We start from the raw sequence: 17033 nt of genomic DNA, 5'->3' as shown, positions 1-17033 counted from the left end.
CACCTTTGAACAGGACGGAGGGGTAGCGATTGGAAACAGCCCAGAGGGGGTTTCTGGGGAGCTAGAAATGTTCTATTTCTCGACCTGGATGTTTGCTCTTTGATAAATGACCGAGCTGTACATTTTAGTTTTGATGCAAGCTTTAACCATACACAACAGGCTTCTCTGTGTGTGTTATATTTCACAATAAACCATTGAAAAGAAGAAAGAATGTCCAGGGCACCAAAGGGAAGGCAATTTGAGAGTCCAGCTCCTGAGGGAGCACCTTGGGGCAGGAAAAGCCAGATGGTGTCAGTAAGAATGGGCACTGCAGCCTTAGTTCATGCAGGCATCAGATGCCTCACCCGGCCTAGAATTCAGGCAGAGGGTAGATGCAGAGAGGCGGGTTAGTGGGCTTACAAATGGAAAACTAAACCATATAGCTTCCTGACTAAGTCCCGCAGACCTGGCTTTGCAGTTTGGCAGGGAGGGCTGGCTTTGCCATTCAGTCTGCGTGGTGGAGTTTTCGAGAAAATGAATGAGCAGGCTGTATAGCTCCAAGGCGGTGATGAGATTTTATTTAAAGCACTTGTTCCGTGCAGGGATGGCTGCAAATTACATCCTTTGCAACTGTTTACATTTACCATGAAAACATTCAGATGCCAACAAAAAATGTTTGTGCGTCATCTGTAGTTTTCAAAATTCTTTTAGGGGCCATATGAGCCCCAAATTTGAAGAGCCCCGTCTTCCCAGGTGGACAGAGGCCAGGAGGGCCCCAGGGTGGAGGAGCACAAAGGCCGGGGGCCGGGCTGTGCTGGGAGGGACATGGGGGAGGAGGCAGAGCGGGTACCTGGCCTGCGGGGAGCCCTAAAGAGTCACCTGGGGCCTGCAGATGGGGAGCAGGCAGAGGCTGGGGCTGGCAGGAAGAAAGGGCAAGCGGCTGAGAGCCTCTGAGGAGGTGGTTGAGCTGATGTAAAAGAAAGGGAAGGGGGCGTCCCTGGCCCCCCATTGTGTGTGGCCACAGCTCTTGAAAAGACCCAACCAAGCAGGCCCTGTACTCTGGCAGGTGTTTCCAAAAGGCCGTGTGCCCACCCGTCTGCCACCAGCTCCCATCCCCCACTATTGCCAAGCTCTGTCAGCAACACTTGCCCTGTCTTTGCCAGGTGGGGGGTAGGCAGGGGAAGGAGGTGGGAGGCTCCCACCTTGCCCTCTGCCAGGGGATAGAGACTGACCCCTCCAGCCACTCTGTCAGAGAGTGGGAGCCAGGCTGGAGTCCTTGCTAAGCCTGGCTAGGACTCAGACAGCTAACGGGCAAAGGCTCTCTCAGACCCCCAGGCCTGCCAGCTCAGGCCACTCTGGCCTCAGGTGCACACTTGAGGACTTGACTAGCAGTGAAATGGGCCAAGAGCAGCTGCTAAATATTAATGTGTGAATGAATGAATGAAAGGGATGCCCAAGCAGACAGGTGGCATGGGGAGTTCTTGCTGGCAGAAGGCTCAGGGGAGAAGGGCCAGACTCAGCTGGGCTTCCTGTAGCCCCACTTCCCAGGCTGATGCGCCCATCTGTGAAATGGGCCCATTGTGGATCCTGCAGGCAGCGAGTGTCTCTCCCTCCCTCTGGCTCAGTTCTGGCTTTTGGTCAAAGGCAGCCAGGCTCTGAGGGCCCCTGGCCCCCTTGAACCCGAGGGAAGCCCTAGGATGAAGGGCTCTGCTCAAATGCAGATCCCAGGCCAGAGGGTCTACACTTTCAGCCTCTCAACAGCTCTCACTGTGGGCAGGACTGTTCCCATCTTCAAGGGGCAGAAGCAGTCAGTTGGACCAGGCATCCCAGTATGAGGTCACACAGGGGAGCCAGAGCCAGAATCAAGCCCAGATTTGGACTCCAGGGGTCCTGGGTGGGTACTCGCCCCTGGGGCCACAGATCCTTTCTCAGCAAAGCCCATCCACGGCCGGGTCTCTGCAAATATACTCCAACCCTCAGCCCAGGGTGGGGTAGGAAAGGTGGGGCGATATTTCAGGACCCATCACATGAAAACAGAATGAAGATCCCCCTATTTTAAGCAACTGAGCTGCATGTACCTAGATCCCCCACACTAGGAGCAGAAGCTTGGGTAAACACCCGTTCACACCTTAAATAAAGCAGCTGCATTCTGGCATCCCCTGTGCTCGAGATCTATGCTCCTTGGATTTTTAGTATCACGTGCAGTCTGCACAATTTTAATCCAGTGTATCAGCCGCTGACTATTTTATTCCATGGATCGCTGTTTGCAGTGTCAGGATAACAGGAACAGATTGGTGGGTTCGGTGAGGGGGGGAGTGTCCCTGGGCTCAATCCTGGTGGTCTATGTGAGACCTACCAGCTATGAGCTGGGCTTCCTGTATCCATCCCACTCACAACAGCCAGAGTCCCCATTCTGTGACATGTCCCTTGGTGTCTCCTCCTGCCCATAAGGCCCTCCCTGATCTGGCTCCTGTGAACCTCTCCCACCCATCTCCCACCAGTCTAGCCTGTGCTTACCAAGGTCCTGGCCATACCAGCCTTCTGCTCTTTAAGCACACTGAGCTTCATTTAGCCCCAGGGCCTTTGCACCTACTGTTCACCCTGGAAAGTTCTTTCTCTAGGTCTCCTAAGTGGTTCCATCTCATCACTCAGGTATCAACTCAAGTGTCATCTCCTCAGAGAGTCTCCCGAGATCCTGACCACCGTGACCAATTGCATTTAACCTTCCTGTCCCTCCTCCCTCAGGCCTGGATTATCTCAACCTTTCATTTTATTTCCTTCAAAGGGTTTCTGAAAACATATTGGTAGGGAGACTCATTTATTGTCTTCCCCCCAGAAGGTCAGCAGCATGAGAGCAGGAGTCGTGTCTGCCTTGTTCACGGCTCCCTCTTCAATGCCTATAGAGTAGGTGCTCAATAAGTGTCTGATAAGTGAATGAATAATTTATCACAACCCTCAGCAATGCTATTGCTCTTTTTCCTCTTTCACAGATGAAGAAACGGCTCAAAGAATTAAGTGACTTGCCCAAGGTCATATGACCTATATGGGAGGGGGGATCTTTCCCTCCCCATGAGCCCCACCGTGGGTCTGGGGCTGGGAATCTGGCACTGAGCATAACCCTCCCTCACTTCTTGGGGAATAAACCTTGAGGCACATGCAATGAAAGGCTGAGCCTAATTAACCGCTGCAGGGGTGCCAGGCAGAGAGGACAGGCCTTTGGTCATAGTCCACCGGTGACAGGACGAGAGCTCCGCCCATAAAGACAACTGTGATGTTCACAATTGGCTCTGAACAGCAGCTCACCTGAGCTTGTGGTCAGAAAGTCAGGTTATTACAGGGTGTGAACTGTTTCCATAAAGTGCCCTGAGATGAAGGGAGGAGGGGAGGAGCCTTTCTAGAAAATTTCAAGCCAACTTCCAAAATCTTTGACCAGCTCAGAAGGAGGGGGGCTCACACTTCCTGGGCTCCTACTGTGTGCCAAGTGCCATACTAGGCGCTTTCCTTACATTGTCCTATCAAACCCTCCCAGTGACCGTGGGAGGCGCGTTGCGTCAAACCCTAGGTGCCATCTGTAATAAAAACATCCTGATTTCAATCCCGCAGAAATGTGAACAGATGTGTCTTGTAGAACTGGTGACACCTGGAACGATCCTCGTCTTACAAAGTCCTCAGGCTCAGAGAGGACCGTGCATTTTATTCATGAGTTTATTTAGTCATTTTTACCCTGGACTGTGAGCTCATGTAGACAGCCGCCACAGCCATCTGTTCACCCCTATATCCCTGGCCTCTAGCACAGGGCCCGCACGTAGTAGGTGCTCAACAAATGCTGGCTGAATGAACAAGAGAAAGGACGGACGAAGCACAGAAGGCCTCAGGGAGAAGGGCCTACTCCATGTGCAGCGCGGAGTCGAGCAGAGGGCCCTGGGTGGGGGACGTAAGGGGGGGAGAGCCCGGCCTTGGCGCCCTGGGCTGGCCGTTTCTACACAGGATTCACCCAACCCCTTGAAGCCCCAAGGGGAGGGGAGTCCCACCCCGCGTCTGAGTCAGAGAGGCCTGGACCCACTTGCCTGGTCCACACACAACTTGCTATGTGACCTGGACAAGTCCCTTGGCCTCCCTGGACCTCAGGTCCCTCATCTGGGAAACGATCCTAGTTGCTCTGGGCGTTGCTGAAGGGCGAGGTGGTGACTGGGGGGCAGAGCAGCAGGCCCCGCACCCGGCACACAGTATGTGCTCAGTAAACATTCATTCCCTTCTCTGCAAATAAGCCTGGAGCCGAGTTCCCCGGAGGACGCGGTTCTCCAGGATGGGCCTGTTAGCTGGCAGGCCTGCAAAGCCCCACCGACACCATGTTTCTAGAAGCTGCGCTCGCGGAGGCGGGGGAGGGAAGACATTGCTCTGCGAGTATGAGTCAGTGGGGACCGATGTTTGAGTTGGGAAATTCTTGTTTGGGGTCCAATCTGTGAACTGAGAAGAGGCATGATGGGAATGGGGGGGACCAGCGCCAGCTCCTGCAGCTCAGGGTGCAGATGCGCCGGCGCCCACTGCACCCCGGCCCATCAGTGTCCCCCCCCTCCCCCCCCCCCCCCGTGCCTTAGCTGTGGGGTCCTAGTAAGTACCGGGCCTGAGGCCAGGGCGGGGAGGCACTGGGGGTGGAGTGGGGGGATTTCGTGTGTACCTGTCACGTGTAAGCCTCCTCTACCTGAAAGAAGCTGACAAAGGGGGAGGGGCCCCCACAAAGAAACAAGTGAGGGTTTGTTTCCCCAGCTCGGGAGATGCGCCAGCGGCGGGGAGGGAGGGGCAGGCTCCAGCTGGAGCGGCCGGGAGCGGCCTGGGGCTGGAAGGCACCCTCTGCGGTCCGCCCCGCCCCAGCCGGCAGCTCCCCGGAGAGGGCCGACCCTCTGCTACACCATCCATGTCCCTACACAGGGGTCTGCTACTCTGTGCCACAGTGTCATGTGACATTCCTGTGGCACCGGTGTCTCATTTAATTCCCACTACGGCCCTGAGCGGTGGGGGATAGGATACCCTTTTAAACAGAGGGCACTGAGGCTCAGAGAGGTTAAGTCAGTTGCCCAAGGCAGCACAGGGAGTCCGTGGGGAGACCTCTGGGGCTGTGCAAACTTTCATCTGACAATTTGACAACAGCAGCAAAAGCCCTCAAAATGTGCCTGCTTTTGACCCAGTTGTTCAACAGCTCGGCTCTGTGCATGTCCTGAGTGCCTTCTTCATCAGGGTGAAAAACTGGAAGCCATGTTTCAACCCTAGGGAATTTAAGTAAACGCCAGCAGCGGAATACTATGCAGCCGTTAAAAAAATGCATGGACACTGTTGACTGGTGTTGAAAACATTCACAAAGGGCAGGGCCAAGAACAATCTGTGAAGTGCCTGGATCCTAGTCCTGGCTCAGCCACTCATCATCGGTGTGACCTTGGGCAACCGATGAACTCTCTGTGCCCGTTTCTTTATTTTAAAACAGGGATAAATCAAGAACTATAGAGCTTTTATGAGAAATAACAAGCAGGTGAGTTAATCTGTAAGCCCTGGGACAGCACCTGGCACAGCAAACAACCTGCAAGTACTGTTAGATCAGTGGGTTTGGAAATCTGGAGCCATTATTTCAAGTATTTTTTCTGTTCTCTACTCCCCTAACGACACCCCTTGAAGCCCCTTGAAGTCCCACAGCTCACCAATGCTCTATTTTTAAATTCTCTTTTCTGTTTCATTTTGAGTCGTTTCTATTGCTAGGCCCAAGTTCCCCAGTCCTCTGCCACTAACCCACCCAGTGTAGTTTCTCAAGCACTGTAGTTTCGTCTCTAGGTGTCTTCCCCATCTCTATTTAACTTCCTCAACATATGGAAAGCAGTTATAATAACTGTTTTAACGTCCCTGTCTGCTAATCCTAACATTCATGTCAGTTCTGGGTCAGCTTTCGCTGACTGATTTTTCTCCTTATTACGGGTCATATTTTCCTGCCTCTTTGCAAGCCTGGAAATTTTTGACCAGATGCCAGACACTGTGAATTTGACCTTGTTGGGAAATGGGATATTTTTTGTAGTCCTGTGTTCTAGGATGAAATTAAATCACTTAGAAACAGTTTACTTTTTCAAGTCTTGCTCTTAGTGGTGCTTAGTCATTACTGAGATATCAGGTGCGTCCTGTCTGATGCTGTGAGCCACGAGGTCCTCCGGTCTAGCTGGGGAGCGGGCACTAATCCTGGCCCTTTTGAGCCCCAGGTGCTGTTCCATCACATCCTTTCGTGTGGTTCTTTCCCCAGCTGAGACAGTTTGCTCGCACGTGTGCGCTGGTCAGTACTCAGCTGAGTACTTAGGGGGGACCCTCTGAGTTTCCCTGGAGCGCTCTCTGTGCAGCTCTCTCCAGTCCAATACTCTGCTCTGGAAATTTAGCTACTTTGGCCTCTCTGGACCCTCAGTCCCATCCCTTTAACTCAGAGAGGCCATCAGGATCTGCCTGGCTCCCTCCCCACCCTCCACCCCGTGCTGTGGCCTGAGAACTCTGAGGGCAGCAAGCTTGGCCTCATCTGTTTCCTGACACTCAGGATCACTGTGCCTTCCCTGACTCACACCCAGTGTCTCAGAAACTTATTTTGTATATTGTGTCTGGTTTTGGGTTGTTTCAGGCGAGAGGGTAAATCCAGATCCTATTACTCCATTGTGGTCAGAAGCAGAAGTCCCTGCATTAGTCAGTTTGATGACTATCATTTGCCTCCATTCTCTATTGCCTTTTCCAGGGCCCAAGACCACTGGGAAGGTGAGACACAGACGTAAAATGACCTGCCCACATTGCATAGCTAGTAAGTGGTAGTTTTACAAGTCCAGGAGATTTTGAAGACACTTATGAGAGCTGGGACAGTGAAACAAGGAAGGGCTTAGGACAGAAGAAACAGGAGAGCCTAGGCAGGGCTGCTTTGGTTCCCTAGAAATGTTATAGGAAAGAAATGAGCCTGGGCGGGACTGCTTTTATTCTCTAGAAATGTTATAGGAAAGAAGTGAGCCTGGGCGGGACTGCTTTTATTCTCTAGAAATGTTATAGGAAAGAAGTGAGCCTGGGCGGGACTGCTTTTATTCTCTAGAAATGTTATAGGAAAGAAGTGAGCCTGGGCGGGACTGCTTTTATTCTCTAGAAATGTTATAGGAAAGAAGTGAGCCTACGCGGGCTGCTTTGGCTCACTGAGAAGTCAGAGAAACGGGGGCCTTGGAGGTAGGTTCAGGGGTTTAGCCCGGGATGAGCTGCCACTGCCCATTGCACCCCTGGTTGCAGTTTGGAGGTGCATGGCTGTGGGGGAAGAGGAGGGGAAGGGAAAGGGAAAGGCGTGGGTGGGCTCCCAGGAAGGAGACACGTGCTGGGCTTTTTGTTTTGAGGGTTTTTAAAGGCTGGGCGTTTAGGGGCCGTCTCAGGGGCGGTCTCAATAGAATACTCATCAGCTTTTCCAGGTGTGCCCCCCCCCCCCCGGCTCTGGTCTCTGCTGATTGGTCGGCGCCAGGGCAGGGGGTCATTAGTCATTGCACCTGGTCCTGGCGTCACCCACCTGCTTTTGCTGTTTTTCTGGGCCTGGGGCTGAAATACAACGGAGACCTAGATGTTACCTCTAGAGAAGTGACCTTCTGTATCTGCTGTAAATTGCTCGGCCAGCTTGTTCAGCTGCCTCGGTTTCCCCATTCCACTTGTCCTGCCTCACTGGCCTGTCTCAGTAGAGCCAGAATCAGCAGTAGGCTTGGCTGATACAAAGTCCCTTCTCTCTGTTGCCTTTAGACAAAGAGCTGGCCTGAACCAGGAGTGGTAAGAACTAGGGGGACAAGAGGCCAGGCTTGTGCTTCAAGCCCTGAGACACATTCACCAACCGCAGGCTGGGCTGGGACTGAGGCTGAGCCAAGGCAGGAAGAGGCCTTTGCGTGTTCCGGAGCCCGGGTTTGCTGTCCTGCCACTGGCTCCCTCCCCGGACCCTGGTATGGGGGGCCAGGAGTGGGGGGGCTGCCCAGTGCAGATAACAGGCAGAGGTGAGAGCAGTGCAGGGGGGCTACCTTCCCCCGCCTGTGGGGCAGGACCCCTTCTGGGCCTGCATGGCTGCAGGCTGGGCTGAGAAGGGAGGCCCTGTCTCCCTGCGCATCGAAGGGGCAGCGGGCCGATCCAGAAGGCCCTTTTGGGTGCCTGTGTTGTGGTCTTGATGAGGGCAGAGTGACCCTTCTTTTCCTCAATGCTACTGTTTCCTACTTGAGAGAATGGGGGAAAGAAAAAGTGACTTTCCAAAGACTGATGGTTACCACTTAGCCATGCCCCCCCCCCGCCCCGGCAGGGGGCCCTGCAGTCTAAAAGGCAGGCATGTCCTCCCATTAGAGGCCCTCACATTAGAGACCTGCATCTACAGACACACCTGGGCAAGGGGCCTGATCCCCTGGACATCAGCTTTCTCGGATGTTAGCTGGGAATCATTCCCAGCATGGCTGCAAAGATTAGACACCACAGCTTACGTCAGGCTATTTGCCCTTTTCCGTGGGGCAATTCCCACCAGGGCTGACTTTGAGCTTCTTGGACATGAAGTCATGGAGTGGACATGGTGTACTCCACTGATGATATTTGGGACCTAATTCTTTCCTAGGAATAAATTCCCCCAAGTGAAATGGCTGATAAAACGTATGCATGAGGTTTTGATGAGCAATTCCAGATTGCCTTCCAGAAAGATGTTATCAATTTATGCTCCTGCCTGTTTATCTCACCTCATTCCTCCAACAATGGCTGTGATCATGCCCTTTAATCTCCCCCGGCTGGTAGATAATAGCAAGCTCATGGCTGTTTTCATTTGCATTGCTTTTGGTGAATAGCTTTTTTTAAAAAAACTATAGTCAACAGAAATTTTATTTGGCCAACATTTCATAAGTCCTCCGGGGATTATAGGTGTCCAAGAAGCAACTAGGGAATCATAGCTTTGGTGCATGGCATTGCTTATCCATGAGATAGAGTAGTAGATCTATTCACCCACCAAACAGCATCAAAGCTTTTCCCAGAAGGCACCCTGCTGTGTTGCTCAACCCCACCTTGTCCCAATCACCCCACTCCCTACACCACCACCCCTTCCTACATTTGTCTCAGGCAAATACACCTGGGAATGTCAGAGCATGTACTTAGCATGCGGTGGGAACCGACACCAACTAGCACCTGTGCTTATGAAAGGGCTGAGTTGGGCACTAGTAGTACCTGAGGTGCTTTAAAAATAAAGGAGCTGCATGGCCTTGGATGAGTCATTTCGCCTCTCTCAGCCTCAGAGCCCTCATCTGCAAAATGAGGGTGCGGTTTGGGGTAGTAATAGTATAGCCCATGCAAGATTATGCTGAGAATTAAATGAGCAAATGCATTTTAAATACTTAGCACAGGGCCTGGGACATAGGTGTGCAACAAGCGACAGTCATCATCATCATTAATCACACTGTCAAAGTACTTTGTAAACCACAGTGCTCTGTACCAGTGTGAAATAGTGTCATTGTGACCCTTCATGTTTCTTCCATTCCCTTTGCTCTGATCAGGAAGGTCCCACAGACCTCACAAGTCCAGCTCCAAAGCCAGGCTTCTCTGGAGTGACTTTTCTCAGAGTGGAGCTAAAGTCTTCTCCCATAAGCTTCCTCCAACAGGTTCTTTCTGGCTTTGGCTGGCTGGGGACAAAAGTGTCCTAATGAGCTCCTGCCTCCTGTCTCTCCCATAGCCAATTTGTTCTGTCCAAGATGGCTTTATGAACCTTCCAGAACACAGCCTTTCACCCATCCATCTATCATCCATTCATCCATCATCCATCCATCATCCATCCATCCATCCATCCACCCACCCATCCATCCCTCCATCCATCCATCCATTCACCCAACACAGTGATTGCTTAGGTCCATTCTCAGCTACAGCACAGAATCACAGAAATTATGCACTTTCCAAAGAGTCTAATTTCAAGAAAATTTAAAAAGCAAAAGCAAATCTCCTTACCCTGACCTTCATAACCTGCCCCTGCCCCACTCTCCCTCTCACCTATCATGTTCCAGCAACTCAGTCAACTTGCAGTTCCTTGAACACTACTGTAAGCTCTTTCCCCACTCAGGACCTTTGCCCATGCCATTCTCTCGGCCTCCAGGGCTTCTTCTCGCCTCTTTGCCTGGCCAGGTCCTTCCTCTTCATCATTTTGTTTCCAGATTAAATGGAATTTCCTCCAAGAGAACTTGCATTGCCCCACCCCAAGTGAAATGCCCCCTTCATTACTCTTCTTTCACAAGCGTAACATAATATGTGAAGGTGTGTTTTCTTTGTGTATTTACTCATTTAATGCTCGTCTGTTCTGACAGATTGTAAGATCATGAGGGTGGGGATACTTTCTGCTGTGTCCATGGCAGTGGGGCTGGAGCTGAGGATCGTGCCTGGCCGCGTGCACACTCAGGCTAAATTTGCTGAATGAGCGAGGCAATATCCAGCCAAAGCTCAGCGAGAGAAGCGGTATTGAGTGAGGATTGCTTAAAGGACAGATTGCTTGCCTTCCTTTCCAGATATTCTCCAGTCTCCTGAGGCAGCCAGATGGCAGCCAGTCGGGAATGAAGACTCACCATAGGAACTCCGGCTACGGACCTGAAATGTGTGTTGGCAGGAAAGCAGCAATGTGATTAGGGATGGGCTAGAACATGAGCCCTCTCCTGTGTCCACTGCAAGAATGTGAGGTTGTTACACGGTGTCCACACTTGGGAGAACCCTTGGAGGGATTCTTATCTTAGAACCATGAGATAATTAGAGCCGAGGCACTGAGTTTTAATGGTCTGGATCCCAATCCTGATTCCGCCAGCTGTATGACCATGGGCAGGTTGTGAACTTTTATCTCTTAACCCATTAGTGAGGCTAATAATAGTGCCTCCTTGTATAGGTGTATAAGGAATAATAAACACCCAGCAGATGTTAGCTGTATTATAATTCTCCTGGGTAACTCGTTTGTTCAAATAGCATGATCATTGTGGTATATGTAATAGACCAAATTTCCCTTTTCACACTGGCCGCTAGGAAGCTCAGCATTGATCTTGTGACCCAACCATAGCAAATGTCTAGGACATCAAGTGCTTTTTGTGAGTAGACATTATTCCTGGCTCCACTGATACCCCAACTTTGTTATGTTTCTCCACTCTCCCTACTACTTATGTGTGCAGCTTGCTCTAACTTAAGGGTCCTTGGAAACTGTCTTTAATCTTTCCAGTTAGAGATCTGGTGCCCTGTCCGAGAAGTTTCTGTTTGCAGGTGGCCACTTTGTCTCCTTTGTGAGATGGTCCCTTGAGAGTGGGGGCCACCTCTTTTCAACCCTCTCCTCTGGTGCATTCTAAGCTGGGCAGAGGAGCCGTTGAAGTGCTAGAAAGGCGAGGAACTCAGGGCAGCTCCCTGCCTTAGCCATGGAGAGGAAATGCTGAGCAGAGAGGTCTCTGCTCTCTCCATGAACCTAAAAATAACTCATGTGGGAAAGGTCAGGGGGCCACGAACAAGTTCCTGCGCTTGGATACCACAGAGCAGTGAGGGCGTCTGGAAGGAGTGCACAGCGGGGGCGGGAGATTGGTGGTCCCCCTGCCTCTCGCTGGTGGGCCAACATGAGGAATCCGGCCCATTGTGATCCCTGGGAGTGGCAGAGATTCCAGTGACTGACGGGCTCCCTCACCATCTGTCACCCCCTTCTTTCTGGACACGCAGGCCGCAGATGACATATTGCATATCTTCTCAAGAAAAGGTAGACAATTGGGCACCTCTGGGCCCCCAGCCCCACACGGCCACCATCGGTGCCCTCTTCTGATGGGCATAAATCCTTGAGCGTTGAGCTGGCCCCACTGCCTGGGCCGTCTCACCTGCCTCCGGCCTCTGCCTGCCCCTGGGGGTCTGAGACTGAGCTCTGGTTGACGGTGACGTTGATGATGCTGGGACCTGGATCTTTCTTGCCTCCTCAGAGACCCTCTGCCACCCTGTGAGTTTCATGGGTCCTTTTCCTGTTAGATGTCCTCAGTGTTCCCATTTGTAAGTTGCAGTCCCCTCTGTGGCACCTTCACCTTCCTAGGACACCCATCTCCCTGCTGCCCTGTTCACCCAGATCTTTCCTGTCCTTCAGATTTGTGCCGTCTTGTCTCTGGGAGGGCTGCCAGGGCCCCCAGGTCACCCTGGTTCACACGCCCTCATCTTGTTCTGTAACTATTTACCCATGGTCCTGTCAGCATACCCATAGACCCTGCACACACTGGGGGCTCAAAACATACTTTTGAATGAATGAATGAATGAATGAATGAATGAATGAGTTAGGGAATAAAGCAAAGCATGAGTGAGTAGCTTGAAGTTGCCTGAGTTCACACTGGTTCAAGTAGCAGAACCCAGATTTGAATGTAGGACTCAGAATCTGTGCTCCTATAATATCAGCCTGGCCCCTGGACCATCTGCTGTCCCCTGACTGCCTCTCCAATGCCAGGCGTTGCCCACTGAGCCACCTTCCGTCCGGCCACCCTCCCTCCGGTCACCCTCCCCAAGCTGACGTCCAGGGGAGAAAGGTGTCACAGTGCTAGATGGTCACACAAGCGCCCCCCCCATCAGCTGCCTTTGCTAGGAGCAGCCCCAGCGGGAGGCTTTCTTGTCTCCTCTCTGCCAGCCTCTCCCAGTGCCCCCTCCCCACTCTAGCCCCCTCCCCCAGGTCTCTTTAATTGCTGTTCCAAGGAGCAGGAAGAATGTCATAGATGTGCATCTGTTTTTCTGGAAGACTGTGAAGCCGCATTAAAATATGTGCTCTGTGGGCGTTTGGTAGGCTGGGGCCTCTCTCAGCTTAATAATTGGGGGAAAGAGCCGAGGAAGGGAGAAATGGAAGAGACACACAGTCAAGGGGACACTCAGAGACAGAGCACAGACAGTGTACTCTAACGAGGCGTGGACAGAGAGAGAAACGGGGAGTAAAAGATGAGAGAGAGAAAGAGAGAGCCTCTGAGTTTGTGGCCATCGCCAAGTTCCTCTGATTCTCGGCATTTTTCTAACAGGCCCCGGACAGAGATTTATGAGGGTTTATCCTGAGCGTCTGCAGTGCCAGGCCGACAAGATACACACTGTGGTTATTTTGGGGAGCACAGCGAACTGCTCATGGAAACCCTGCCCGGCTGGACCCTGAGGCCGCTGGGCCAGAGCCTGTCTCCCCCCCCCCCCCCCCCCCCCCCCCCCCCCCCCCCCCCGTTTCAGGCCTTCCCCGTGGAGCCAGCAGGAGGCAGGGAAGTTCACCTGTCCCAGCCCCTGGGCCGGGAGGGGCCTCTGCATGGCTGGGCTGGGTGGCATCAGCTGGGGTAGGGGTTTTTGTTACTTGTACTTTGGATGATGGGCATGGTCTCGGAGGGTCAGGCACAGACCTGCAATTGAGACCTTGCTCCAGGTGTGGGATCTTTGATGGCTCATGTCTGTCTCTGAGTCTCAGTTTCCCCACCTATAAGATGCTAACAACAACCCCTGCTAGACTGGGCTGTTGGGAGAGACCAACATGTCTGGCACCAAATATGGTTCCAGAATCGCTGGCTCCAGACCCTAGCTCTTGGGGTACAGGCCAGTCCTGCCTTTGAGCTTCCAAGAAGAGTCCTCTGGAATCCCACTCCATGGGCCAGGGCACCTTGGCTGCTTGGAGCTGGGGTGGGGAGCTTCTCTGATTATGGTCTCTGGGGTGGCCACCCCAGGAGTGTGGGTGCGGCACCCCAGTCAGCTCTCAGACCTACCTCTGGTAGGCTAGGAAGCCCAAAATAGTTGCTTTGCTAGGTTTTTAACAGGAGATCTATTTCTGGCCCAGGGATGAGGGCTTCTTGACCACTCCTTGTGGACAGAGATATCCCCATGGGCTCGTGTAGACAGGCCATAGCATCTAGGATCCTTGGGACCCTTCCCACTGGCCCTCGCTGCCCCAGGCCTGCTTCTCAAGGAGGGCTGGGCCCACCCAACACAGGGAAATGCAGGGCAGGCAGGGCACCTCTTCGTTTCCATCCTAGAAGTCACCCAAGTGGCAAAACTTGACACACTGCACCGTACAGTGAGCAGATCTCCCTCGGTGTCCCAGCCTGTGTCTCTCCTTAGAGCATCCATAGTGGACAGTGTGTTGGTGACACCTTTCCAGAGATGTTTAATGCCTAGGCAAGAAGACACATGCATGGCTTTTTTCTTAAACATAGAACTGGACTATACTCACTCTTCCACAAGCTGATTTTTAAAACAGCTACCAGAAAGCTCCAAAACCCGAGGATCACACCAGCCTTGAATCTTGGTGCCAGCCTGATCTTAGCAATTACCTTTCAATGGCAGCCATCGCCTGATCTGCTATCCTCACTGCACCTGAATAGTAATAAAACCAACATTTATAACACAGGTAACAGCTGATTCTCACGCTCTCAGCCTGCGGCACTGCCTGGGTTCCTCTCCAGGGGCAGAGCCCCTTGGACTCTGCCTCCGTGCGGTGTGACTGGCTTCCTGCATCTGTCCTGTCTAGCTCTTCACATTGGCTTGGATGTCTGTGTTTCCTGTGGCTCTGCCTGTCCACAGACCCCAGCCTGGGGCTTATCTGACTAATATCTGTCTCCTCCACAGACCCTAAGCCCCGTGAGGGTGGGGCACAGCAGGTGCTTAGGAGACATCCGTGCTACTCCAAGCCATTCCCCGATCTGACTCCCCCCAGCCGCCTCTGAGGCAGGCAGGTGTGGATCTTGTACCCATTTTACAGAGAAGGAAGGAGAGGCCTAGAGAAGTGAGGTGGCCACCCCATAGGCACATGGTGGGCCAGAGGTGGGCCAGGGTTGGAATCTAGGCCTGAGCTCTGAAATCAGCGGTTGTTTTCCTGGCGACTGTGCCTCATGATCTTGTGCTCCAGTCTGCTCACCGCAGGGGACAGGCTTGCACGCAGCCATTCTAAAAATGGTGAAAGCGAGAGGCCAGCCAGGCTCCGGGGCGGGGCAGGAGAGCACCGAGGCGGAGACCCTGGGGAGCACTGCACCGTGGGCCTTTGAAATGAAGCTGCAAAGGCCTGATGTATAAATGGGGAAAAATCGCAAGGCAACTAATACTTGTCCTGCTTTCCTTTTTTGTTGTGGTTGTTAGCGCTTCCCAAAAGCAAGCTGGTGGGGTTGCTGCCGGCTTTGGAGTTTCCGTATTCTGTCCCCTCTCCTGGCCAGGGGCCTGGTCCCCGCTTCTCCTTAGACTCAGCCTCAAGGGACAGACATCCCCCGAGTCCCAGGGTAAGTTGTGCAGTGGGCTCCTTAGCTGCCCTCCTGGGGCCTCCCCTTGAATGCACCGCTTATGAGAATGAGTGGATGGTTGGACGCAGGGACGGAGGGACAGGTTTCTCACAAGCCCCCTCCCCAGGGAGACCTCCCCTGGTCACCCGGCAGAGTTGCCACACCTCCTCCATGCTGGCGGCCCCCATCTCTGCCCTCTTTTGTCCCTAGCACCTTGCAGTCCTGCAGGCCTCTCATTGCCTTTCTCCCAAGTTAGTGCCCAGGCTCCCTGAGGGCAGCGATCTCGGTATATTTCACTCACCGCTGGGTCCCGCACAAGCCTGGCCCGAAGTGGGGACAACAGTGAATGAGGGAGCCTATATGTGGCTTAGTCCATTCTCCTGGGCTTCAGACGGTCACCCCAGCAGTTGTCGACAGCCACCCCATTTCCAGGTCATCTGCCTCCCTCTGGAGCTGATCTCCCACACCCTCGACGGGAGCAGGAAGCAGCCGCCACCCTCCTCTCCCCCTCCACCCACCCTCAGCGTCCTCCTGCAGCCACAGTGCTCTTCCGGAGACGCAAATCTGACCTGTCAGTGGGCTGGTGAAAACAGTCTCCCTGCCTGGAGGGAAGCCCAGGTTCCATAACGTCTTTGCAAAGCCCTTCGCGATCTGGCCGTGGACCTCCTCGGCTGTCCACGCCACGAGCCTGCCCCAGATGCGCTTCTCCCAGCCCGCGCCCCGATTCATGTCCCTGCTGAGCCCCTGCGACGCTGCTCCCCTTCCCGGGGTGCCTAACCCCTCTCCACCCTCAGGTCCAGACACTCCTGCTCCAGGAAGCCGTCCTCAGCCCAAAGCTCGGTAAATAACTCCCGGGCCCCCCAAATTAAGAGTCTGTTCATTTCCCTGTGTTAGCTGTGGGTACCGTGGGGCAGGGGCCAGCCCTTTCCTGCCTCTTTCTGAAGCCGCTGGCCCAACACAAGCCTAGCACATCAGAGAGGCTCGGGCCATGGCTATTGATCTGAATGAAGATGAAATAAATTGAGCTGAGCCAAATGAAGCCCGTCTAAGTGATTAGCCCCACGATAAAGCAGTAGAAGGCCATTTTTAATCCTCATTTTGGATCCTCATAGCATCCAAGCTCCTTATTTACAGATGGGGAAACTGAGGTCCAGAGATATTAAATGTCAGCTCAGATTTCATCTTCAAACCTACTTGTCCCAGTATAGGACTTTCCCTTCCCTTCCCTTCCCTTCCCTTCCCTTCCCTTCCCTTCCCTTCCCTTCCCTTCCCTTCCCTTCCCTTCCCTTCCCTTCCCTTCCCTTCTTCTTTATTTCTTTGTTTATAGACGGTGGCTACAAGGACTGGCTGCTCCACCAAGCCTCCTGACCTTGGAACAACCCCAAGGCAGCATGGTAGAGGAAAGAAAAGCTCAGAGAGGTCAAGTGACTTACCCAATATCACACAGCTAAGAGGTAGTAGAGCTGGGATTGAAACCAAAATCCATTTGACTCCAAAGCCCCTTCATGGGCTGTAAAATAATGCTCATATCAAGGGGTAGGAGGTCAACCTAAAATAGTATTATTCCTAGATTCTGCCTTCAGTCTGTTTCCCTTTAGTCCAAGCCACATCCAGGCTCGGCTAATGGAGTGACAGGCTACTCACCTGCTTGCCCATCTGTCAGTTTCTGCTGCCTGGCATCTGGGCTCAGGCTACTTCAGAAGCCTCCATGCATGCACAAGGCAGTGATGTTCGTCTGATGTCCCAGCCACGTTAGTTTAGGACAGAGATGGTTTTTTCTTTTTTTAAAAAACTTTAAATGGATAAAGA

The sequence above is a fragment of the Miniopterus natalensis genome, chromosome 4 (assembly GCF_054644295.1).
Source record: "Miniopterus natalensis isolate mMinNat1 chromosome 4, mMinNat1.hap1, whole genome shotgun sequence".
In the NCBI taxonomy this organism is placed as follows: domain Eukaryota; kingdom Metazoa; phylum Chordata; class Mammalia; order Chiroptera; family Miniopteridae; genus Miniopterus; species Miniopterus natalensis.
Note: the sequence above shows the minus strand (reverse complement) of the source record.